Below are 26,723 nucleotides of genomic sequence, written 5' to 3' on the forward strand. Positions count from 1 at the left end.
TCCATCTCTCACTGCCATGTGAACATGCTCATCAAAGGCTGCAAGAAGCAAGAACCTAACAGCGTCATTCCGCGTCTCCCCCTCACGTCCGACCTCCTTCGCAAATGCACCTCCACGCTGCGTTCTGGTTATTCTTCTAATCTCATAGACAGAACCCTGGAGTCCATGTTCCTCCTAGCTTTTTTCGGCTTCCTCCGCTGTTCCGAATTTGCTCCGACTTCCTCCATCCATAATCCTCTCATTCACCCTTGCCTTTCTGATATTTCCATCCTCAGCCACAATACCATGATGTTTACTCTGCGGCGAAGTAAGACCGATCAACTTGCTGTCTCTTGTCCCATCTGTCTTTTCCGCCTCGATTCCTCCCTCAGCCCATACGAGCCCATTTTCAATTACGTTCAGTCCCGATTCACCGCTAACGCTTCTCCTCATGATCCTCTATTTATTTCTGTACCAGGAAAACAAGCTTCTCGCTTCTGGTTCTCCCGTCATTTCCGCCAGGTCTTATCATCATCAGGTATATCACCTGATCATTACTTCGCTCATTCATTCCGCATCGGAGCAGCCTCGTCCGCATCTAGTCAGGGCGTCCCAGACCACACGATCCAAATTTTGGGTCGCTGGTCCTCGCAAGCCTACCATTCGTATATTCGCAATAACCTTAAAGATTTATTTCAAGCCCACTCTCTCCTCAGCCGCACTTAATATCTGACTCTTTTGGGGATCCTAAGCGAGCCGGGATATACATAAGACGTGTTTATCTCTGAAGACAATCCCCACTCGAGTCTTCACTCCGCAGGCCCTCCATCATCATCTTCATCCGACTTCATCTAATTCATCCCTCCATCCCTTCATCCCTCCTTCCTTTCTCCCTTACCCCTCCTCCCCTCCCTTCCTCTCATCCTCAATAAATCTGTAATTTGTGGTGTGGTCCTTGCTAGTGAAATGGAGTTAACCTGTTAACTTAGGTTTGGGAGCAGGACCACGCCTCAAACCACACCTCCAATTTCCTAAGCAGTCCATATATACCCTGCTCGAGAGCCGTTCCTCGTCTGTTACATTGTTTGTCAACCCCCTGGCTGATTGCAGCCAGTCCACATTGTTAGCAGAACTAGAGGGCCCGCTAAAGCCTGAATCTGCCCAATTTGGGTTGTCTTGGCCCTTTTATTGCAGCCTGTGGGGTTTACTCTGACTGGGAACAAGAATACAACCTGATAGCCAATCAGAAAGCGCGGTGACGTAAGGACAGAGGGGAATCCCAAACAGCTGACATATCGCGCAACTGAAAGTCCAGTGGATATCGGAGATGATATGTGGAAATGTTTATTATTATATGTAAAGGTCATTATTATACATATTTATTATGTTTATTCAGTTAAAAATGTTAACTATGAAAAAACATAGTCACCTCCAAATCATAGTGCAGCAAATAGAGTGGCTGCTCCCGTTGTCTATCCACTGCCTTTTCTTTTTGTTACATCTTTTATCTCTTAAAATGAGTCCACAAACTGTCACTATTGCTTCTACATCGTCATCCGTGTTTGGTTATTCTAAATTCCCGTATGCTATGTTGGGGGTTTTACTGGATTATCCTCTGGAATCGGGATGTTCGTGAGTGGAATCGGTTCTTGTGTGGTGTGTTGCTCCTGCCTTGTGGCTGAACACGAACCGATCAAACCTGTTGTACTTTTATCAGCTCTGTGGTCACAGAGGTTTGGAGAATCGGCCGACAGTTCTTAAATCTTGCCGTTTAAACCAAACTTAAGACTCACAAGCTCTACTCATTTCCTCTCGACCACTGCCCAAACGCTCTCTGACTGTGGTCGCTATGGTAACGTTTACATATCCCTTCAAAATAAGATACAGATGCGCCACAAAAATGAACATTTTACTTTCGTGAAAATTTTAACTCGCGATAACGACTAACGGGAGCCCTGAGCTTGTTTCTCTGCAACAAGACGTCCCATCTGGTAGTGATGAGAGACAATGACACCCAAAGTGTTGCTTATATGCACAGCGTGTTTGGTCTCTACGTGGTGAAGCAGTTTGAAGCTTCATTGCCTCATTAGCAGCCGGTTGCTGCATGTTACGCAGAGCGGCTGCTAATGTGAGACTCACCTACCGGTCCGGGATAAATCCATCCACCTGTCTCTTCTCTGGGCCTTTTACTTTCCAAACTTTCCAAAGACATTTGATCCGTTTCTTACTCATTTTGCTGCTTGTGGGCTCAGTGTTGGCGCACAAGTAACCGAGAGAATCCGGTTAAAGGATTTTCAAAATAAAAGATCCTTCAGACTCAAATAATAGATAAAACGGAAATATTTAATTATTTATTGCGCGGCCCGGTACCAATTGGTCCACGGACTGGTACTGGTCCTCAGCCCAGTACCGGTCCGCGGCCCGGGGGTTAGGGACCACTGCTCTACAACATTCTGGTAGACTGCTGCGGTGACCTTGGATTTAAGAAAGCAGAGTCTACCAATAACTGCAGTGAATATTGCGCCCAAAGCCATGACTATGAATATTTCACACTGGACCTCAAGCAGTTTGGGTTCAGTTCCACACATGTCCTCCTCCAAACCCTTGGACCTTGATTAAAGAATGAAACTTTATTTTCATTGGAAAAGAGGACCTTGGACCACTGGCCAGTGATCCAGCCCTTCTTCTCCTTGGCCCAGTTGAGTCGCTTCCTATGTTGGCTCAGGTTCAGTGGCTTGACCCAAGGAACCCAACAGTTGTAGTCCGTCTCCCGGATGCGACTGAATGTGGTGGTTTCTGAAGCTGTGACTCCCACCTCATTCCACTATCTGAACCAGATTCTTGAATCTTCTTTGTTTAATAATCCGTTGGAGTCCATGGTCATCTCTTTGACTAGCGCATCTTCTCCTGCCACATTTTGTCCTTCCACTAGACCAGGGGTCACCAACTCCAGTCCTCGAGGGCTACCATCCTGCAACTTTTAGATTCACCTCTGCTCCAAAATGTCTGAATTCCCTCACCAGCATCCATTCCTCTCTGCAATAGGCTGGAAACGAGCAGTTTATTTGATCCAGGTGTGTTTGAGCAGAGACACATCTAAAAGTTACAGGATGGTAGCCCTTGAGGACTGGAGTTGGTGACCCCTGCACTAGACTTTCAATTGATAAGCTTCGACACAACACTCCATGAACATCCAGCCTCCTTAGCTATGAACTTTTGTGGCTTACCCATCCTATGGAGGGTATCAAGTCTTCCTCATATTCAACCAAACTGAGACAATCGAACCAAGCTGAAGCAATTTAATGATACCTCGTGGTGCTTTGAGTTTAGTAGCTGATAAGTGTGTCACACTCTGTTTACAACATTCATGCCCTGGAAAATTTGGGCTGATTTCTTAGGGTATACTAATTTTTTTAATTCCTGTTTTCATGGGTTTTATGAGCTGGAAGCCCAAATTATGTAACAACTAAAAAAATACTGAAATCATTTAAACTGTGGGCCCTGAATCTATAACCTATAAAAGTTTAACTTTTTAAATAGAATTATGGGAAATAAACAATTTTTCCATGATATTCAATTTTTTTGGAAAGGATCTGTATTTTGGGGGAAAGGTTATATGGAGCAATTTCAACATTTTAGTAAGATCCTGTTATAACAGAAATAAAGGTTGAAAAAAATGCAACTTTGACTGCAACTTCATTTTAGGGTGCAACAATCATGAAAAATGTGACATGTTGGAGGGACTGGTTTATCTTCAAGCCTGTACTTCCATTGTTCATTAATGAACAATGGAAGTAGAGGCACTACATTTAGAGGCACTAAATTGTCACTAAAGACATCACCGACACACCCAAAGTCATCTTCTTCTAGGTTCTACTACAGATTTTGAGATTTATTGGAGTGGTATTGCCATGCATAATTTAAGACTACAAGCCCTGGAGATATTTTGTCAAGCCAGCATCTACTGTCAAAATAAATAAAAAGCACCTGAAATTAGAGAAATTGTTTTAGAAATTAAGTGAGGACTGAAAGCTACACTATTTTGATACCACAGACAGTTTTTTCCAACATACTGCTCTTATCCCAGGGAAATTATGAAGATAAATGCTTTCTGACGTGCTAATTTCTTGGCTTTTAATAGATTTATGATTCACGTCTATGCAAAGGCAGCAGAAAAGAGAGCCTGTGGAACTGGGGAATCTCCAGGCTCACAATACTGATGAGCTGGTTATAATAATAGCAGCAATGATGGAGAGCTGTCACCTATGATGGATGATGCTGAGGGTAAATGGTCAGACAAGTTCCTCCGCCTCACTGTTCATCTGTCTTCACAACAGCTGTTCTGCATCTTGCCAAATGGAGTGCAGGGGAGTCGTGTCGCTTAGGGGAAGTGACAAGGGTGTGCCTGTACTTTGAACATTATTACCAGCTGTTTAAGGATGAGCCAGCCCACCAGGAGCAGCAGGATATCCATCCTGCATGCCTTCAGCGGATGTTCACTGCAGTTTGGCTTAGACTGCTCTTCTGTCTTGACTTAACAATGGGAACAATCATAAATGGATAAAAGTAATGGCTACAATTTAAGTTATACTGAGTCGCAACAAGAGGCTGAGGGGGAGAAAGAACTGTGAGCATGTAAAAAACAGGAAGTATTGTGAAATACATAGGAAACCAGACGGTTGAGTACTGATAAAAACTTGAGCAAGAGTATTTCAAAGAAAAAGGAAGTACAAAGTAAAGGTCGGCAGTGAACCGACGCCTAGAGAAGGGAAATTGTGCAACGAGGATTGTGCAAACCATTGAGGCGTACACAACCAAGATGCAGAAAGTATAAGAATACACAAGAAGGAGGAACCGGGGTTCTTAGTTCCGCAGTGTTCGAGTCAAGACCACACGAAGATGCAGGATCAACGGAGGGCTACGCTCTGAAGACATCGTAGTACTCAAGAAGGGAACAGGATCCGTTTACCCACAGCCCGGGTTTTCTGATTAGACAACTGCCCTACTCTCAACCCAAAAGATCTCAACTATGCTGTAGTGGACATGGGGAATAGACAAAGAACACAGAATGATAGGGAACTGAGTTCACTCACCAGTTCAACTTTGGTTCTATTCTGAAAAGGATTCTGCCTCGCCATGACAGGACTCTAACCATGGATATTAAAGTTTCCCGCTGCCAAGATCAACTCAACATCTGGGGACGAGTGAAACTGCATCCCAAAGCAGTTTCACTGCATAGGGACTGGAGGGAGGTGTGATTTCTAAATTTCCTATATATTAATCTCTTGATTTGTTGATTGAAGAAGCTGTTTGTCATTTTCCCCTGATAAAGCTTGCTAATAAAATATTAAAGTCTGATTGATGCGGTGGACAGTTAAATTAATTGAGTCACTTGAGAATTTATTTTTCTGATTAAGGTAAAATCAATGGTCATGATCCTAGTGATTAAGAGGGCTTCAGACGTTTCTTTGGTGTTGGTAAAATAATGACCTTGGGATTCGTGCCGAGTCTCTTAAATTATCTAGACTGTAACAAGTGCACGTTATTAATAGAGAAAGAGCTACCGTTTACAGAAGTGGTTTCTGAAATCAGGCAATTGCAGGCTACTCAAATGACTGTCTCATTAACTGTAAAGGCTCATAACTTCTGGATTTGAAGGTAGTTAGAGTCTAGACGCATCTTTCTCGCTCCCAGCTTAAACAGAATGTCCTCTATATTCTCAGCTGTAGCAATACTCAGGAATTAGAGGCTTCTCGGACCTGTTAGGCAGAGTGCTGGGCAATAGTCAGCCTGCCGGAGTCTGGGTGGAGGTATGGGCGTGGGTGATTATTGAGAAATAACGCCTCTGTATCAATATAGTCCTTTATTGTAGATTTTAGATATTCAAATTCCTTTTCAAAATTCAGAACTGCTGGGTCCAGGTTGCCAGTTCATTCTGTCATAATGTGTTGTTGAAGTGGACCCTACAAAGCAGGCGAGAAACGTTTTATATTTGAGAAAATGTAACGAGAACAAAATAAACCTGAATCCGTCTTACAAAGGGGAAGTCCAGAGGAGCATAAAAATAATCCAAAACTGAAAACATGAGGATATTATGAGAGAACATGAGGGAAGTGATGAGACGAACTGGCAAGTTGACTGAGATAGAGGAGCTTAGATACTGGGAGGTAGAAAGTGGAAATAATGAACCTGGGCTAATAAGCTAACTAATAGGTGTGAGTAGTAGAAACTGGAGCGAGGCTGAGGGTCAGGGAGAAGGTGGCACAGGAAAGCTGGGTAGATATACAAGTGAACACAAAAGAGTGAGGGAAGAAAACAAAAGGGAGCTGGAAACAATTCTAACACTAAAGAAACACTAATCTTTAAGAAGTGATAAACCAGAAAGAGAAAAAAAGACAGGAAGGGAAACTCCAGACTAGCAGCAGTAGAACTGCAGGCTACCACATCTTATCATAGGAGCTGCTTCTCAGCGCAATGCTCCTAGGAACAGTTGTAAATGGAATCATGGAGGAGCATTATTGTGATGACATACCGAAGTGGAGTGTCCGCCAATTTCTTTTAAATCCTATTTCATATACATAGCATTTTTGTAACAAGGTTAATTGATTGTGATATAAAATAGCACTATGTGCCTGGAAAATTCATAATACCTCCCTTTTCCAATAATTTGTCAATAATTTGACAGTTTTACTGAACACATCTCACTTATTGGCCGCACTGTGGAGCAGATAGCACTGTTGCCCTGCAGCAAAATGTTTCTGGGTTCAAATAATGGTCTGGTGTCTTCCTGCATGGATTTAGCATGTTCCTCCACATGCATGAGTGGGTTCTATTACAACCCTGAATTTAAGAGAACCTTGAATTGGTGAGGGAGGTCAGGGCCGAGACGCTGCTCGGCATGTGCTCTCTCACAAAAGGAAGCCTCTGAACGCCTCCATGCAACACACTGACGTCAGAGAGGGAGCAGCAGCATCGCCCAAGGATGCGAGAATGACAAGAGCAAAATGAGGTAAAATTCATCAGCTGTACATATGTGCTCAGTCCTATTTGTCATTTGCTGGCAGACTAGTGTTTGTTTTCACTGTCTACTCCTCAAGATTTATCCATCTGCCCAAGAGACTGTGGAGGAAAATTCAGTTTTTCCCACCAACGTCTTCTCTGTACACCGGCTGCTGCTTTTTTATTGAACAGTTTAGGAGTTTTAAATGACATGAGATTGTATTGAGCTAAACTAGTTCACTTTTTTCTGCTCAGCTTGTTGCAAAGTGTCATGCTGAGGCCAGATGTTTAAAGTACAGACAGCAAGGTTCTGAAGTGGCACTCAAGAGAGATGTCTGCATAATTCCTGTAGGCAGATGAAGGGAACCTTTCAGACTGCGCTGCTGTCAATCCAACACCTTTGAAGTGTGCCAGCTTCACACAAAATCCCAAACAAAAAGAAGGTGGAAAAAGTACTGCACAGGGATTCACAGAGGGGAAAAGTTGATGTCTGTATTCCACATTTTAGCATGTGGTTTTTCTCTCAAAATCTTGCAGCAGGAGTTTTATTTATGAGCCAAATGAGGAGCAGATGCAAGAACAGTGCAGGAGGGAGGATTCTAAGTACAACAGTAGAAAGGTTGTCTATATTTAAAAATATTTAGATGATTGTGAGGAGCAGTGATCTGCATATTATGAGACATTTTTTACGTGGAGAATCAAAAGAAGAGAAGCAGAGAAAGGGATATTTAAAATGTTCCCTCACCTTTGTTTAAATGTTAGTTGTTTTTTTTGTTGACATAACTGTTGAATGTGTCACTACGTAGTGACAGTATGGCATGAGACAGATAATTGGAGAAAAAAAATTAGCTCCTCTGCCTTATCCCAGTGCTCCTAGTTCTAACTAGAAACAACCAATCAGAGTCAGGTTTTAGCGCTATCAAACACAACCTCATCTGCTCTCCCTGACCTCCTCCCTGCACCTCCCTTCCTTGCAGCTTCTTCCCAATAGCAGAGCCTTCCATGAAAGCTAAGGCTAGTTAGCATGGCTATCGATGATGGCCATCATCGGTGGAACAGCATGTCGTTTCTCTGCCATTAGCACATTGAGTGTCACATACATTAAATGATTGGCAGCGCTAAGACCCTCTTCCTTGCTCTGATTGGTTGGTTTGAGATAAGTCTTTTCACAGATTATCTGTCTTATATTTTATTGTCATGATATGGTGACAGATATGTAAAAAATATTTTTAATAAGAGGTATATACTGTAACCTTAACTTGGCAAATCCCCTCTGCAATTCCACCTATTCGAGGGAAAACAGCAAGAACCTGGTTGTTGTACAGTACACTGTTAAACTCACTTTATTCAAACTTTCAGTCATCAATGACAGAATCTGATCAAACAGTTAATGATTTATGTAGGATGATGTGGAGGAACCCCTCTTTCTGTGACTGAAGAACATCTCTGATTGTACAACACGTTAACCTTGAAGTGGATGGGCTACAGCAGCAGAAGACCACACCGGGTGCCTCTCCTGTCAGCAAAGAACAGGAAACTGAGGCTACAATTCATACATGTTCACCAAAAGTGGAAAAATGTTGACTGGCCTCGATTTTTGATGCTACGTTCAGATGGTAGGGTCAGAATTTGGCGTCAACAACATTAAAGCATGAGTTCATCCTGCCTTGTATCAATAGTTTAGGCTGGTGGTGGTGGTGGTGCAATGGTGTGAAGGATATTTTCCTGGCACACTTTGGGATCAATAGTACCAGTGAAGCTTTATGTCAAAGACACAGCATACACAGCAAATTCAAAAGTGTTTAATGTTTTGCACTCTGTTTTGTGCAAAAGCAGAGTTAATTTTACAAAGTCACATACTGTTTAGAACTCTGAGGTGTATAATATTAGTCGTTAAAATCGAGTGTTAAAACAGTGTTTCCTTATCAAATCTAGAGGTGTTGAAATGAAATCAGTAACTCTTGACTTCTTAACTGTGAACTCTTACAGCTGCTACAACACTAAGTTAATTCACTGACTCCGCCCTGGAATCGCAGGATCCCACCGAACCGAAACGAAGTGACAGAAGCCAAGTCATTTCAGAACAATTTGCTTTCCATGTCCGACTTGCTGATCATGCTTCATAAATAGATTTTTTTTCTAAGACGGTTTATATTGATATTATTTTGAGTTGAGACCAACCTGTATGATAGACGTCACGTTTGCCACATTGCTTGGTGACGGCATATTTAGTTTAACACAATGGGGGAATTTTTCTGCCATATTCCAAGAGCACATATTTTCAGTCTGAAAGCAGGATTTCATGTCTTTATTCTGAAAACTTGTAATGCTTGTATTCAAAACTTATCCCAAAAAAAAAATCAGGTCTGCCTAAAATAATCAACCCTGCTGCTGGCATTATCACTAAAACCAGGAAATGAGAATACATCACTCAAGTTTTAAAGTCTTTCCACTGCCTTCCTGTAACTCAGAGAACATACTTTAAAATACTGTTGTTAGCTTATAAATAACTCAACGGCTTAGCACCACAATACGTTGTTGTACCAGCCTTCCAGACCTCTCAGTCTTCTGGTTCTGATCTGCTCTACGTCACCAGAACCAGAATCAAACATGGAGAACCATGATTTAGCTTGTATGCACCATAAATCTGGAACAAGCTTTCAGAAACCTGCAAAACAATCAAAACACTGAGTTCCTTAAAATCAAAACTAAAAACCTGTCAGGATCCGTGTTTTTCTGTTTTGGTTTTCTTTGTTTTTGGTTTGAGTTTTATTTTTGTTGGAGCACCGTCGTTCTTCTGGGCATCCACTAGATGTCACCAGATGCAGAGCCCCTGAGAAGCTGCAGGGGTAACCCTGTGGCCACACCTGTAGCTTGTTTGGAGGGCGTGGATCGCAGATATAAGCAGCGGCGGAACAACTTCTCATCGCCTGAGTGTTAGCTTACCTTGGTAACTATCATTCCAGAGAAAGGCCCTCTGTGATCAGCTCGTTGTTAATTCCTTGTTGTCCTCCTTACCAGGTTATCCTGTTGCCTCCTCGCTGTTCCTGTGTGTGCCATCAGCCCTGGGTTCAGAGTGAGCTCTTGATCCTCGCTGTCTGTGAGTTACCTTCCTGGTGCGTCCTCCCTCGACGCTGCCGGTGTTACCGGTCGGACGCCACCCCTCGTGTGTTCACCTTCCCCAGCCTTCAGTCCGTCTCCAGTGGATTCCCCTTCGGGACGCAGAGGATCCGTCGGTCCTGGCCCGAACCCAATCTGGAGGAAAAGAACAACTGGACCAAGTCGTACTCCGCTCTTTCCGCCGCAAACAAACCCGTCCGCCCTCCGACGAGGCTCAACTATCCAGCGCTCAGCTCTCCATTACTCACCTTCAGTTCAATAAGACGACCCGGTCATCCGCTCCAGTACTCATTCTCTTCCCCCTTCCCCTGGAATCAATAAACTCATTATTATTGTTCATTACTCCGACTCTTCTGGTTGTGTTCTTGCATGTGGGTTCGTAAAGTGAATACCATCATGACAAAACCCACTTGTTTACCATTTATTTTGTACTAAAATAAATGGTAAAAAAGCAGCATATTTGATGTGTATTGATGATTTTGATGGTGACACTCATCAAAATGTGTTTGGTTTTCTCAATTGTTGACTGTATGGTGTCTTTTATGACTTTGTAGTTAGTATAGCTATGGATAATGGTGGAAAAACAGTTTTCCTGGAATGGTAACTGTTCTTCCATGATTAGCAAAATTGCTAATCATGGAACTTTGCTAATCATGCACAGAGGAGCATGATTGACTGCAATGACATAGTGAAAGTTTTAAGAAAAATATAAAACATATTTTTATAAATTGGTCATAGTGCAGCTTTAATGAAGTGCAAACATATTCAACTATATTATTAAAGGTTTTCTTCCTCCTGTAACAGATTTGTTTGTTTTCCGGTTAAATTTTGACATCATAGGTTGAAACATTTTAAAAAGGAATTAGCCTGCTCATACATTCACCAGTTGTTCTGAAGTACATGCAATGTTGAGAAAAATTGATTCGACCAGATTCTACTTTCTGACTGCTCATTGATTGCAACGTTAGTAAAAAATTTTGCACTGACTACTGAGAGGGCCGACATTCAGCACCTGACTTCATAACGCCCACAAACATGACGGGAACAATGAGGAAACAAACCAAGCAACCTTTAACACCCTGCAGAGGCTGTGAGAGCAGAAGAGGGGAAGGCAGCGATGAACAGGGATGATTCAGTCATTATTCAAATTTAACCTACAGGTGACACCCGCACAAAGAAAAATGGCCCCCAGGTGCTGGAGAGGGTTGGGGTGTGGTGAAGGGGAGGGTGAATTGATCTTACTCCACAGTTCTTGACCTCTGGCAGAGAGATCCTCATTTATTACATCATTTAGCATACACGGGTACATCAGCCTTGGCAACTGCTGTGTAAGGGGCTGTTTTAAGGATTTGTTTTTGGCCTGGTGGGAAATTGAATAATCATATTTTTAATTGCAACAAATTGTCAGTATAAAGCCTAAAACAGCAACTCAGAACTTCACTGAGCTTTTCTAATAAACAAAAAAATGGAACTCTAGGTTGCTTCTCACATGACAGGTTTCCCAACTCTGTTGTTTGTGGGTTTTTTTGTGAATTTCACTGTTGGAAGTTCCATCACATGCATTGTTTACTTATATAGTGCCATTTCACAACCTTTAGGAAATCTAAATAAAATATTCCTAACCATCAAACAATGCAATCAAGTTGAGTTTATTTTTCAAATTGATTTGAAAGTCTTCTATTGAATCACAATGAGTTATTGAATTGCAGCATTCACTCCTCCTGGATCAGTACATGGCGACAATCACTTGTGTTGTTTACTTTACAGCAATCCCTCATACCATGCATAGCGACAGTGGAGAGAAAAAACTCTCCTTCAAATAGGAAGAAACCTCCAGCAGAACCATTGTGAACAATGGCCATGACACACTGAAGGTTTCAGAAGGCAGAGCAGACAAAAAATAAACAAAGTAAGAAGCCATTGGCAGTAGTGGATTCTTTGTGGCATTATCTAAGCACTGAGTCGATTTTAAAGGCTTCAGGATGAAAGAGAAGACATGTCAATGTTAACTTTTGCTTAGCTATGTACAGTGACACTCCAGTTCTCCAGCAGCTTTCAAACTGAACCTTGGTGGTTCCAACTAGTGTTGTCAAAATTTCCGATAGCTCTATATAATCAATACTAGAAAAATAAACCATTCAAAGATACTCATTTGCGTCAATATGACCACAGAGGAACCCATTCACACTTGCTCAATTTGCTATATTCCTTCAACAGTAGTGCTGCAGAAACAGACACTAACCGTCTTCCCTCCCTAATGGCAGTGGTGGAGAAAGAACTCAAAAAATGTACTTAAGTAAAAGTACAAATACACAGACAAAAATGTACTCAAGTAAAAGTAAAAGTACCACATTAACATTTTACTTAAGTAAAAGTAAAAAAGTACTGGCTTTTAAAAATACTTAAGTATTAAAAGTAAAAGTACTTGCTGAATGCATTACCTAATCCCTAATACAATATCATTAAGTGTACCGATTGTATTTAATTTGAATACATCAGAAATGTGCCATTTTAATGAACAATGCCACAGATAAAGCATGTTTTATTTGTGTTTACTCTGTAACATAGATTAGACTTAGATATGTGATTCTATGCATCATAATTTCAGGGATGGAAACATCTTGTCTCCTGTCCTAACACAGCATGAACTTCACTTTTTTGCCACTATTGGCATTTAATTTGAAAGAAATCCAACTGAAAGGGTATGGAAAGAAGGTGGGTGGGGGAGGACATGCAACCCAAGGAGCCACTTAGCAGAGTTGTAGTCAAGACCACCTACCAAGGCCAAGTCAAGACCACCACCCTGCGCTACGTTACACAAAAAAATTAAGTTTTACCTATCAAAATTGCTTCTCAAATTGATCTGAAAAATCCACATTCACATAAAGCACCTAGATATTAAATACTTAGAGCTGAAATAAATTTAATCAGTAAAGATCCGTCCAGAAAAATCGTGTCGTTCCTGAATGTCATATCACTATATTGCACTTTGGTCACAGCGTTGTCCCATATATGCGACACCTCAGTCAACACCTCCACACAATAATTCAACGCATGAGTGACAACTTTTTTTCATCGCAGATGCAACATATGTGTCTCAGTACAGCTAGCTTTGCTAGCATCACATCCACAGAGCTTACCTTTCTTTAAGCTTTCCTTCCAAGTGACGCTAAAAGTTGGACGAAGTCCCTACTGTCTGTGAAAGCGAAGCGCTGCTGGTTTTACATGTCACCATATCTTATGATTTATGCAGCGCTATTATATTACTGACGATTAGACAGACATCTTCTCCCGCTCAGAGGAAACCACTGCGCATGTCTGGAGCTCCGTGTGCGAGTAAAGGTGGAGGCGATGGGTGACAACAGACACTAAGTCACGTTATTGCTTGGATTTTACGGCGTCACATTAAGTCCCTGAACTTCACATTTTAACGGAAAAAACAGCAATGCGACTTGGATGTAACGAGTAACGCGACAGTTTTGTAGAAATGTAGTGAAGTAGAAAGTACAGATACTTACTGTAAAATGTAGTGGAGTAAAAGTAGAAAGTATCCATTATTAAATCTACTTAAGTAAAGTACAGATACACGAAAATTGTACTTAAGTACAGTAACGAAGTACTTGTACTTCGTTATTTCCCACCGCTGCCTAACGGGTTGTAGGTTTAAACTTGACTAACATGGCAAGTACAGCCAGAAAAACACATAGTTGATCAAAGGTATTGTTACTTTTCAGGAAATGCTTAAAAGGAACCCAATTAGTTAAACAAGTTATCGTAAGTTATCCTGAAAAGTAATTTTCCTATTTACATAAAAAGTCATGTTTTTGATACATAAAAATTTATATTTACTTCAAAAATATTATGTCTTATTTTATGTCTTATATTTTTCACCCCTGGGGGTCGCCATTTTTTCAACCTGCACAATGCATGATGGGTTGATGACGCAAAGAGGTCATTCTGTTTTAGAGTAAACAGCACCTGTGGGAAGGAAATTTACAGATTTGGATTTTTATGACATTGCGCCTTTGGATGTAATTTCACATCTGCAAAAAACAAAAACAGTGAGGTGAGTCTGCATTGCTTCCCCCGGGAAAAAAGGAGAAGAACACATTGAGAAAGAGCTGTAGGAAGAACCCAGCTTCCTAAAGACCCACATTTGTGCTCTTAGCACTTCACTTCTGAAGACTTTGAGTCATTTGTCTGGAAAAAAATTGATGAAGGAGCTGACAGGTGGTCGCCACAACCTAAAGCTAAAATCAAATGCTGTGCCTACTATTTTTAGTCATAAAGCACATAAACCATGTAGCCGACTGGCTAGCGAAAAACGCTGGGGAAAAAGTCAAAGACAGGCAACGCTGGAAGCTCTAATTCCCACTCCTGCTGGTACAGAATTTAAAATAATGGACCCAACACCAGACCAAAGCCCAGACCCTGATCAGATGAAACCGGACCTGACAGCAGACAGAAAGCACATCATCAACTCGCCGGTATGTATTCATTCATTCTCTAATTTACAAAGCTGAAATTGGCTATTGATAGAGGAAATGGCTAAATGGCGATTCCACCTAATTTTTCAATACATAAAGTGCTTTTAATCTGTTCTATCTTAAGTGACCAACATGATCATGTAATTTAAGAAAAGCATTCAAAATGCTTTTTGTTGCAGCAAGAGAGGGTCGAACCTAACATAATTACAAATAAAAGCAGAAATATATAGGTCCTATTTTTTTTGTCTTTGTTATACATGCATTTTCGTTAAGAAATAAATACATTTCGAATTGCCTTTTCCTTTCACATGCGTTTCTATCAAGTATATATGCTTAGGGAAAATTAAGTTGAATCGTGGTTTAGACCTTTCCCGAAGAGGAAGCTGCAATCAGAAGCAGAAAGTGCCTCAAAGTTTTCATGTGCTGTTATACAGGAGACATCTGTAGAAATAAACAAACAAGATCAACTTGTGATTACAGTTATTGCCTAGCACCAACGTAATTAGCCTAAACTAACGCGAAATCAGATTGGAAGACAATGAATGAATGTTTAAAGTGACACTAAAACATCTTTAGAGTCTTAGTCATTATTCTAATATTTTTAACAAAAAGTTTTGATCCCGATGCTTACTGTTCACAGCTTCACTTAGAAACCGGAGCTCTCTGCAGCAGATGCTCTCCTTCTGCGTTGGCATCTCTAAGCAGCAGCCACACAAACACCAGCTTCTTAGACCAACTCTGTTCTCTTCCTCCATCATGTCTGCTTCATCTTCATTACCACTTATGAGTGGTACATCAAAAAAAACACGGATTCAGGAAGAGCAGTAAATGAACTGAACTTATATAGCGCTTTTCCAGTCATTTTGACCACTCAAAACACTTTACACTCGTCACATTCACCCAGTCACACTCACATTTAAACACCGATATGCAGATCGGTAGGCAATTTGGGGTTAAGTACCTTGCCCAAGGGCACATCGACATGTGGCAGGAGGAAGCTGGAATCGAAACAATAACCTTCCGATCGCAAGACGACTATTCTACCCACGCAGACACACAGTCGCAGTGTGGTTTTCATCCTGGTCGTGGAAAACTGGATCAGCTGTACGCCCTCAGCCAGGTGCTGGAGGGTGCCTGGGAGTTCACCCAACTGGTCTTCATGTTTTTTGTGGACTTGGAGAAGGCTTTCGACTGTGTCCCTCCGATGGCTAAAATGTGAACACAACTGAGTGTTCCAAACAGACAATGATTCCATCCATCTTATAGAATTCATAAAGCAGGCTAACGTTATCCTTCTTCACCAATACCATTCCAACTGAAAATGTATAGACTGTGCAAATAAATAGCATCAGTGCTAGGAAACCACAGGTCCATCCTAGGACCTCGGCGTGTTTCTGTTTTAACACATCAGATTTAAATCACTGAATTTGTTGCTCTGCCTGTCATCAAATTGTGCACATTCCTGCTAATGACCCATTCATTTAATCAGTTGTGTTGACTTTGCAAAACAACCAGAATTTGCTGGAGAGTTTTATGGACTAAAGTTTAACAGCACTGTGTTCAGACTTCTTTACACCAACATCACAATCTGATTATTCTGACATTAAAAGATCCTATGATAACTCTCCACCATGATTTTCTTGCAGCTTTGTATGTGTGGTGAAGCATCATGGAGTTTTAGAAATGTGAGACAGGGGGGACAAATGAGTTACATTACACCAGACAACTCCACCTATACCTGTCTTGAAAATAAGTGACATGTACTGCACAACATCAACATCTGGTGATGTGTGATGTTTGCTTCTTTGAACCATTTTACTTCAGTCTCTGCATCATTATACTGTAGTGTACAGAGGTGAGCCAGAAATGAGAGTTCCATGTTGAACATGAAATAATGATGAAAAACACAGGGGGGTAAAATGCCTATCGGTTCAAAAATTTTATCACCATCCCAATTGTTTTACTCAAAATATATATAGAATGTCTGAGTGACAGATGGATTAAGCCTACACACTGATAAACTGTTCAATCCAAGGAGCAGCTTCATCATTAACTCTGTGGGGCACTTGGTCCCTTGGCTGAATAGTTGCTACAGGAGACTAAAGGTTTTCTCATACATGCTTGAAAAAAAATCAACACAACACTCCAGAGATATTTGTAATGAGAGAATAACATTATAACATGATGTAAAGATCGAAAAAGTTGATTTTATGTCATACTGACCCTTTAGAAAAAGGCTCTTGGTTGCCTCTATGTGAAAAGACTATCTTTTAACTTTTCAAGGATTCTTAAGAGGTTGGTATGTTAGAATAAGCCATGAAATGCAGATAAAGTATTCAAGTCTGAGTTTCTTCTGTAAGCTTTGGAAGTCCAGGAAAAATCTTTGTTTTCCTGTTTGCATCACCATTTAAGTCCATTGATTTCAAACTAAACTTTATTTAATTTGTAATTTAATTTAACTGTATTTAATTTGTACAAAGTTATGACTCTACCAAGGTTTCTGGGTCTTAAAGAAAACTTTATTACACATACCAAAATCCTTCCCTTTCATTAGACAGCAGCAAACAAACAAAGTAAAAGATAACTGAGACAGTGACATTGAAAGAACCTTGTCTGGACTTCTTGTGATGAGCCTGCTGGGCAGATTGCTGGGTCTGGGTGACTCATTGCATTGTCAGGGAGGTGCCGCTGATGCAGTGGTGGGAACCCAGAGGTGGCATACTGAGTGACTGCGTTGAGAAATTGACAGCAAACTGCAAGGCAGGTTCATGAGCCACTAGGTCAGCAAGAGAGAGTGTGCTCAAATGTCAGAGCAGATCAGTAACAAATCCAGACTGAGAATGAAACAGGAAATACAGGAACAATGACTGTGTCTACAGGCTGTGATAACTTTCCATCAGATAAAGGAAAGTTTCACCAGATCTCTGATCTGTAAGAACAAAATTCAGATCCAACTTTAAGTTTTCTGATTCACAAAGAAGTTTCACATCTTACTTGGATGCGTTACCATTCCAACTTATGAAGGAAACAATATATTTTACTGTAATCAACATTGTGTGTGTTTGGAGTTAAATGAAGAGAATGGATAAAATAGTTGGGATAGTCAAGCAAAGTCTTCTGGTTTGTATTTACAAATCTACAGTTTAAAACAGGCTATTTAGAAACATTGTATAAAAAAGACATCCCTTTATTTTTCTGACTGACTTTAAATCATTTCCTGTTTTGGCTCATTTAAAATAATGGAAACATTTCTAGGGAGCTGCTCTGTTGTACACTCAACAGAGCGTACAACAGAATATTGCTGAATATTTTACAGCAATATTCTGTAAAATTCAGCTTTCAAAACAAAAAATGTAGGGCATTAGATTTTTGTTTTTACAGATATTACAAGTTATAAGTAGACTCCACTAGGGAATATAGATTTTGAAAATGGGCCATGTAATGATTCATGGGGGACAAAAAAATGCATTCAAAACAGAACTGGTGAAAACATAAAATTAGGAGGCTTATAAGACAACACCCATTTCTACTATTACAACAGGACAATTAGAACATCTCAGGGGCGCCGCCAAGAATCTTGGGCCCTGACAACAAATTTGTTTGGGGCCCCCTGCGCAGCTGCTGTTACAATTTTTTAGTCTATTTGACCCATAAAAAGTGTCACAATTTTAAAGGCTTCCATCTGCCTTGCTTTCTTTGGTTCAATACTGATAATTAGCACAATATTTACTGCTCATGAATTTAACATCCGACAGTCCACATCCAGTATGTAAGTAGGTTGCTTAAATGTTTTCTATTAGTTTTAGATACTGAAATGTCTCCCCATGAGCAACAGTCAAAAGCAACGTGCAAAATACACATAAAGCAATCCAGACTTCTCAAAAATGTTATGTAGTTGCATTTTATTCAGGCTGCAGTACATAACTTTAATAAAAAATATGTTTTCTCCGTATTTGTTAAAGCTGTCACCATGTCGTAGCAGTTTGTTATGAGACAGATAATCTGTGAAAACAATCAATCTCCTCCACCTTCTTCCTGAATTACTATTACTGGTTAAAGTAATGCACCGTTCTGACCAAAACAACCAATCAGAACTAGTAGGACGCTCTTAGCGCTGTCAATTAGCCTCATTCACTCACTGCTAAATGTGCTAATGGCGGAGAAACAACTTATCATTACAAGAAACCATTTATCTCCTGTCATATGTAGCTATGCTAACTAAACTGAGCATTCACAGTTTGAATCTGCACAGCTCTGTGCTATGCTAGCTGCAGCACGGCACAAATCAAGGGGGAGGAAGGATGAGCAGCACCACATGAGATTTTGACTGACAGCACTAAAACTCTCCTACCTCTGATTGGTTGCTTCTAGCACTGAGGGAAGGTAGAGGAAATAGATTTTTCACAGATTACCTCTCATACCATACTGTCACAACACAATGACAGTTTTAAAACATATGTGAAAAAAATATTTATATAAAAGTGACATACTGCAGCTTTAATTTCACTCAGGAGAGGACGGGTCAGGAGGGACGTAGGTTAGAGCTGCTGATGACCGACTCATCTGTTAAGTGTTAAAAGGTACAAGGGACAAGTTCAATATATGAATATGTTGGTAATTCTTTTCCTTAATTCATTAAATGCTAGAGAAAAGGAGGCAAACAGTAGTTTGTAGCTAAGCTAACTATGCTAAATGGTTGATAATCTCACAGTCTACCCACCTCTCTTAGAGAAAAACTGGGTTATAAATTAACACTCTTGCCTTTTTCTCTCTCTCCCTCTGTTTTTTTTTTAAATCTGATTTTATAACTTTCTTAACAGCATAGTAATTGCCAAATCGTTCTTGTCTTCCACTGTCTGCTGCTAACAGCGTCTCTCTGAAGCGCTCCAAGCAGGAACGAACCATTTAACGCAGATAGGGGGGTTCAGGGCAAATATGGATGTATGTTTTTATCTGGGAGTGGGAACATAAAATTTTTACTGCTAAAAACAATCTTTGAAAATACAATATGATTAATTTTGTAATTGACAGGGCCCCGGTTTTATTTTTTTTAATTTCTATGAACAAAAAAACTAATTAAATTGTGGAGGGCCCCCTGTTGGTCAGGGCCCTTAGAATTGTCATCACTTTTCCCCCCTATACCGCGCCGCTGGAACATTTAAGTAGGACAGATCCATATGGATTATCTGGAAAACGTAAATCTTACAACATTTCAACAAACAAGTAAATCCTAAAAGGGATGTATCAAGAGAAAGTTATTGAGTAAAGTCTGCAGTGTGCCACATAAAATAAAATGGATACACTTTCAGAAGTAATAGAAAATCACTAAGAGCAGGGTTTGATGTTAACAAATTGGCCTTTTAGTCATGAAAACTACAGTCATGGGTTATGTTTAGTTTCCTGTTTTCTTTTGACAAAAGGAAACAAAAAGCACAAGGGGAGCAATTCTAGAATTCAAGGTGGAAGCGTTGCACTACCTCCCACTTAGGGTGAGAGCACAACACATTAGGGTGTGCTTCCAACTTTAGTGTTTGGATTCTTAGGGTGGAAGCACATTGAATTTTTCATTGAATTTTTTTCCCTGTTTTTCAAACTTCCAATCCTGATGTGATGGAGACCAGGGGTTCCATCCCATATTCATTATTGATATTATGTTATTTATTTACAGTCTAAATGTGTCTTGTATCAGTTCTTTATTTCAGTTACATTGTGACATTTGGTGAACATTCGAGCTGCTGTATGGACGACAAGTGAGGGGGCCGTTGGATCTTCTTAAAGAGCAAAGCCCAAGTCCATCGGGTGAGCATGTGGTGTCCTATGTGATAAAAATGAGAGACAGACTGGAACAAATGGCTGTATTGGCACATCAACACATGAAAACAGATCAAACTAAACAAAAAACCTGGTACGATAAAAATGCCAGGGAGAGGAGTTTTCATCCTGGACAGAAGGTGTTATTGTTGCTCCCCACCAGTGACAATAAGCTTCTCGCTAAATGGCAGGGCCCTTATGAGGTCACACGATGTGTTGGGAAGCTTAATTATGAACTGTATATGCCAGAAAGGAAGAAGAAACATCAGACTTTCCATGTTAATCTTTTGAAACAATACCACGACTCACCACAACAGTTTGCAATGCCGTCTGCTTCTCAGTCATCTCAACAGGATTCATTGCAGAATGACGAGCATGCAGAAACTGTTGTACCGCAACTCTTTGTGCGTGTGGTGGACGATGAGGAGGAAGATGAGCTCCGTACCTGTTGCAATTTCTCTCTCTCATCTTCAGCCATCCCAACAGCAGGACATAAAACCCCTTTTAGATCCAGAGCTGTTTCAGGAAAAACCTGGGTTTACAAACCTGACAAAACACAGGGTTCACCTCAGAGACGACGCTGCACCTCGCAGGAAGTTCTACAGGGTTCCAGAACGTCTCGTCCCACAACTCAAGAACGAGATACAGTTCATGTTGGAGCTAGGGGTCATTGAGCCCTCTGTGAGTGAATGGTGCAGTCCAGTAATGCAAGTACCAAAAAAGGATGGCACTTTAAGATTTTGTATTGATTTTAGATATCTCAATAGTGTCTCTAAATTCGACCCATCGACTGAAACGATCAATTATCACCAACATGTACCTTTTACCTTGAACTGGTTTGAGCATGTCTACATAATCTATCACCAGGAGTTTGAAAGGTCCGTCTGGAACTGGAATGTGTCCAATACCTGGTTTTATGCCTTTCCGAGCATTGTTTTCGGCACATATTTCACACTGGCTTAGAATTTCATCCACCATGTCTTGCATGTATGGAGACCAGAAACCTTGTTTTTTCAATTTGTCCATGACTTTTCCTCGGGCACAGTGGTCTAAGCCATGGGCTTCTGAAACCAATAATGTTAATAATGCTACTGGTGCTATTAGTAGGCCTTGGTGTGACCTCCATAAGCCATTTTCACTCATTGTAGCACCTCTTCGTGCCCAAAGATCACGTTCACTGTTGCTTGCTTGTTGTTGCATCAAAATGACGTCTTCCGGTGTTACAGCTGGTTCTAAAGCTATCACAGGTGCCAAGATGGCCATTTGGCTCCTGGATGCCATTTTTGCTGATTCATCTGCCATGTTATTACCTCTCACAATGATGTCATTGCCTTTGCGATGTGCTTGACACTTGATCACTGCCAGCTTCGAGGAAGCATCATGGCAGCAATTAATTCTTTCAGTTGTGCTTCGTGTTGCACTGGGGTTCCGTCTGTTCTTTTGAAACCTCTTTGTTTCCAAATTGCGGCAAATAAAAAGCATACGCCGTGGGCATAGGCTGAATCAGTGAACACATTTGCGACTTTTGACCTAGCCATTTTACAGGCTTCAGTTAATGCTTTAAGTTCCACAAGTTGTGCAGAACATGGTTGGTCACATCTTTCAGCTTTGATGGTTACAAAATTTTCACCTATTTGTTGTACCACTGCAAAACCTGCGTGGTTTCCTAGGTGGTCTCTGAAACATGACCCGTCAACAAAGTATGTGACTTCTGCATCAGGCAATGGAGTGGATTCCAAATCAGGTCTGAGTCTTGTGTATTTCATTGTTTCTGCTACACACTCATGTGGTTCTCCGTCACAATCCAAGGGAATCACATTTGCTGGATTGTTGGTGATACATCTTTGAATAGTTATGTCAGGGTATGTCAGAAGTAGCATATACTGCAAACTTCTTGCTTGTGTTACGACAAACTTTCCTAGATTTATTAACTCTGCGATTTTGTGGTGAGTTAATATTGTAACTGGATAACCCATTGTTATGATTGAAGCTTTTTCATAAGCATGGTAGACTGCTGCTAGCCCCTGATAACATGGTGGCCAGCCTTGTGCCACATTGTCCAACTTTGTGCTGTAATAAGCAATTGGTTGTTTTCTTCGACCTGTACATGTTTCTTGCGTCAAAACTGCTGTGACATACTTTTTTTTTTTGTTCGCAACATATAGGTAGAATGGTTTGTCATAGTTTGGAACTGCTAGTGCAGGTGCACTCTGCATTTCACATTTTAGAGATTCAAATGCTACTTTTGCTTCCAATGTCCAATTTAGCATATTCTTTTGGTTTTGATGACCTGGTTCTTTCATGAGTTCTCTGAGTGGTGCTGTTTTTTCTGCATAGCTTTCTATCCAATGAGCATTGAAACCTGTCATACCGAGAAATGTCATCATTTCTCCAACTGTTCGTGGACATGGAGCTTTGCTGACACCCTCTAGTTTGTAAAATTCGGCTCCCATTTAAAGCGGAACTTACAAATACACACAAGGGGGTTACGTCACAGGCATCAGGCAAAATATGTTACACCAGTTGGCAAAATATGTTACACCAGTTAAATGGAGAAGTAAATAAATAGCCAAACAGTCAAATATGAAATTATGTTGACCTTTTGGAACAATAATTTATTACAAAAACCACGAACTAAGAAAATAATAATAGTTATCCTGATAAATCAGTAACCAAAACTCTCTCAAATAAGTTTAGGATAGATTTAATCCACTTAGTTCATGTTAATAAAGAAACTCAAATGGTTAAATGTCCAAATCTTCTTGATCCTTTTTAATACGGATATTGTCCAGAAACGAGTTCCATATAATGGGAGAATTTCTCCCTTTTAATCCAAAGTCTCAATCCCAAACGAAAAATCCCAAGCGTCAAAAACCTCCCCCCAAAAAATGAGAAAAAGGAGTGGTACCACCAAAAATCCCCAAAAAGAAACATAAAGTCCAGATCTCACCGGGAATGTCTTTCTTTTCCCCCCCGGTGGCGTCCTCTCGCTCCGTCGGCGTCCTCTGGCGAATTGGCGTCCTCCTGCACCTGGTGGCGTTTCCTGGGCACAAGCTCCAATCCAGCTCCTAAAGCGCCCGATCCGCGGTGCTGGGGCGAACTTTCATTTTCCGTTTTACCTCCTTTCTTTGCTTTATTATTTGTTCTAAACGTTCAATTAATTCAAGTCTCCCGCTGCACGGATCTGACGGTGAGTGTCTTCCACTCTGATTGCGCCGCTGCGCACCGACGCACACGCCCCTTTTTATACACTAAATCTCAGCCACACCTAAAAATCAGCATGACCTGCCCAAAAATCAGTTTTAAAAGTGGAAACTCCGAATAATTTTACAAAGAAATAACAGCAACTGTTATACCCATCAGATGATACATTTTCTCTTCAATGTATTTTATACAGGAAAAAAACAAACAAACATAGTGGTTATGTTACAAGTTGAGAAGGTGATATGCCAATGCTCCCTTCTGAGAGTTGTCTACCCAGGTATTCTATCTGTGTCTGACAATACCGTAATTTGTCTTTGGAGGCTTTGTACCCTCCTTCAGCCAGTCTTTCAAGGACTTTTATCGAATACTGGTGGCAATCATCCAATGTAGGTGACGCAATTAGAATGTCGTCAACAAACTGAAGCAATGTGCTATTTATTTCCAATCCTTCTAAGTCCTGTCTGAGTGCTTGATTGAACAAATGAGGGCTGTGTTTGAAGCCTTGGGGTAATCGAGTGTAGCTGTACTTCTTACCTCTGTAAGTAAATGCGAACAAGTATTGAGATTGTATGGAGAGCCATTTGCGCCAAAATTAAATAAATAAATAAATAAATGGGTTAAATAAATAAAAAATGAGTAAAATAAATCAAAAAATGAAGTAAATGAGTGAAATAAATAAAAAATTTGTTAAATAAATAATTTAGCTTTTTCATTAAACCAATTTTCAATTTATTTATTTTTCATATTATCAATTTCCCAATTTCTCTTTTTCATTTATCTATTTGTCATTTATCCTTTTATCCATTTACCCATTTTTCATTAATCTATTTTTTAATTTAACCGTTTTTCAATTTCCTTTTCCATTAACCCGATTTTCTATTTCCCAGTTTCATTAATCAATTTCTCATATATCCCTTTTTTTACTTACCCATTTTCTTTTATCTATTTTTCATTTACCCATTTTTCATTAATCTCTTTATCTATTTACCTATTTTTCATTAATCTATCTTTTAATTTAACCATTTTCCATTTCCTTTTTCCATTAACCCGATTTTCTATTTCCCACTTTCATTAATCAATTTCTCATATATCCCTTTTTTTACTTACCCATTTTCTTTTATCTATTTTTCATTTACTCATTTCTCATTAATCTCTTTATCTATTTACCCATTTTTCATTAATCTATCTTTTAATTTAACCATTTTCCATTTCCTTTTTCCATTAACCCGATTTTCTATTTCCCACTTTCATTAATCAATTTCTCATATATCCCTTTTTTTATTTACCCATTTTCTTTCATCTATTTTTCATTTACCAATTTTTTCATTAATCTCTTTATCTATTTACCCATTTTTCATTAATCTATCTTTTAATTTAACCATTTTCCATTTCCTTTTTCCATTAACCCGATTTTCTATTTCCCACTTTCATTAATCAATTTCTCATATATCCCTTCTTTATGTACCCATTTTTCTTTAACCTATTTTTCATTTAACTTTTGTTTGAAAAACTTTTAATTTTCCCATTTTCCAATTTCCCTTATTCATTTAGTATTTCCTTATTTTCTTATTTATCACATTCTATTTTCCACGCAAAACTTAGGGGGAAAAATAAATGCAAATGAGGAGTGGCACGTCATCAGGCTACAACTTCCCCAATTGGTTGGTTAGCGTCACACCTACTTTGCTTTCAAGAAAGATGGCGACCTACTAACGGGTTATCAATAAGCATAAGCTCATCAACTTTATTAGAAAATAGTGTTATTACTCCTGACTTTATTTTTGTGTGGCCGCTCAGACAGAACGTGTTTCAGCTGGCGGCTCTGATGGACTCAGAGCTTCACCGTCGGGGTTTTTTATAGTTTGGACGAAGCGGCCGCTGAAGTTGGCTTACGATTGAAGGTTCAGGACGCCTTCGTAGCTACCAGCTGTGATCCAACTATAAGGAGCAGACTTGACTGTACATCGTAAGTGAACTGCAATATCCAGTGGCAGCTCTACGGAGCATTGAGCTGAAAGAATGACGGTGGCAAGCCTTGGAGATCTGCATCGGAGGCCATCTTTCAGACATGCACCGCTGCTGTCCGTCCAGGATCCTCCGGTTGCCCAGACGGTAAGCTAACGCTGATGTTTTCCAACTACAGTCATATTTGTAACCAAACTTGAGGCCAACAGGTGTACTTTTGATCGCCACCAGGTCAAAAGTACAGCTTGTTTTTGTTTTTGCAGCACATTCATTAATGTTTCTATCGTGTTTTTTTTCAGATGTTAAGCTGTCACAGCAGACCATCCTGCAGGCCTCTGGTCTCTGTTTCCAGTGGGCTCACAGCTTCAGGGTGACCAGAGACCTTCACCTTTCTGGAGCAGGAACACCCGGCCAAATGCACTGCTGACACATTTAATTTAAAAAATGTGGCTGTTCTTATAGCATTGATATGCAAGAACCATCTACTGTTTTTAATAATAAAAAAATATATATTATGAAATCTGTGTTCCTTCTCATCTGTGTAGTTCTAATTTAATCAAATCTCATGTTTTCACATCCCAGAGACAATAAGATGGATAGTTTGTTTGTGGCTTTAACCCATTCATTCCAAATTTTTCCCAAACATGTAAATATGAAAATCCGATGTCATTGATAGCCCTTTGAACTAATCAGGGAAATAATTTTAAAAATTGTGGAAAAGTATGTAAAAAAGTGTGTTTTATGTTCAGTCACAATTGTGACCGGTGGGATAATATGGTGTTCTAATACTAAGATGAGCTAAAAGTGCTTTTTCCAAATAGACATGATCATAATATGTGAACATTGTTTCTTTAGTAGAATATATCTTGCCACAGCATTACTTTAGTGCAACATTTGCTCTGTAAAGTACAAATTTGACTATCAATATATTCTAAACCAAGGTAAATTTGAGTGCTTGAGTGTTTATGCATAATTATATTGAACTTCAGTCAGTTGTAGTGTCATCACAGTAACATAGATCATAAAGATAACATCTACAGTAGAGGCTTTCATTTATATTTCTGAAAATTATGAACATTTGTCACACTGTCATAAAGTAAAACTCAATAGACTTAGTCCAGGGGTCTCCGTCTCCAGGATTTAGGGCCTGTGTCATGC

The 26,723-nt window shown here is 40.0% G+C and overlaps 1 long non-coding RNA gene across 1 annotated transcript; it reads left to right on the forward strand.

The window, feature by feature from the left end:
* Positions 1-23,080: 23,080 nt before the first annotated feature.
* Positions 23,081-26,085, forward strand: LOC148153179 (uncharacterized). Its single transcript, XR_015761857.1, has 2 exons — positions 23,081-25,712; positions 25,865-26,085. It is a non-coding gene; the product is annotated as an uncharacterized LOC148153179 (long non-coding RNA).
* The last annotated feature ends 638 nt before the right edge of the window (positions 26,086-26,723 follow it).

Source organism: Poecilia mexicana, unplaced genomic scaffold (genome assembly GCF_051168715.1).
Source record: "Poecilia mexicana isolate PSO_F unplaced genomic scaffold, ASM5116871v1 scaffold_21, whole genome shotgun sequence".
Lineage (NCBI taxonomy): Eukaryota > Metazoa > Chordata > Actinopteri > Cyprinodontiformes > Poeciliidae > Poecilia > Poecilia mexicana.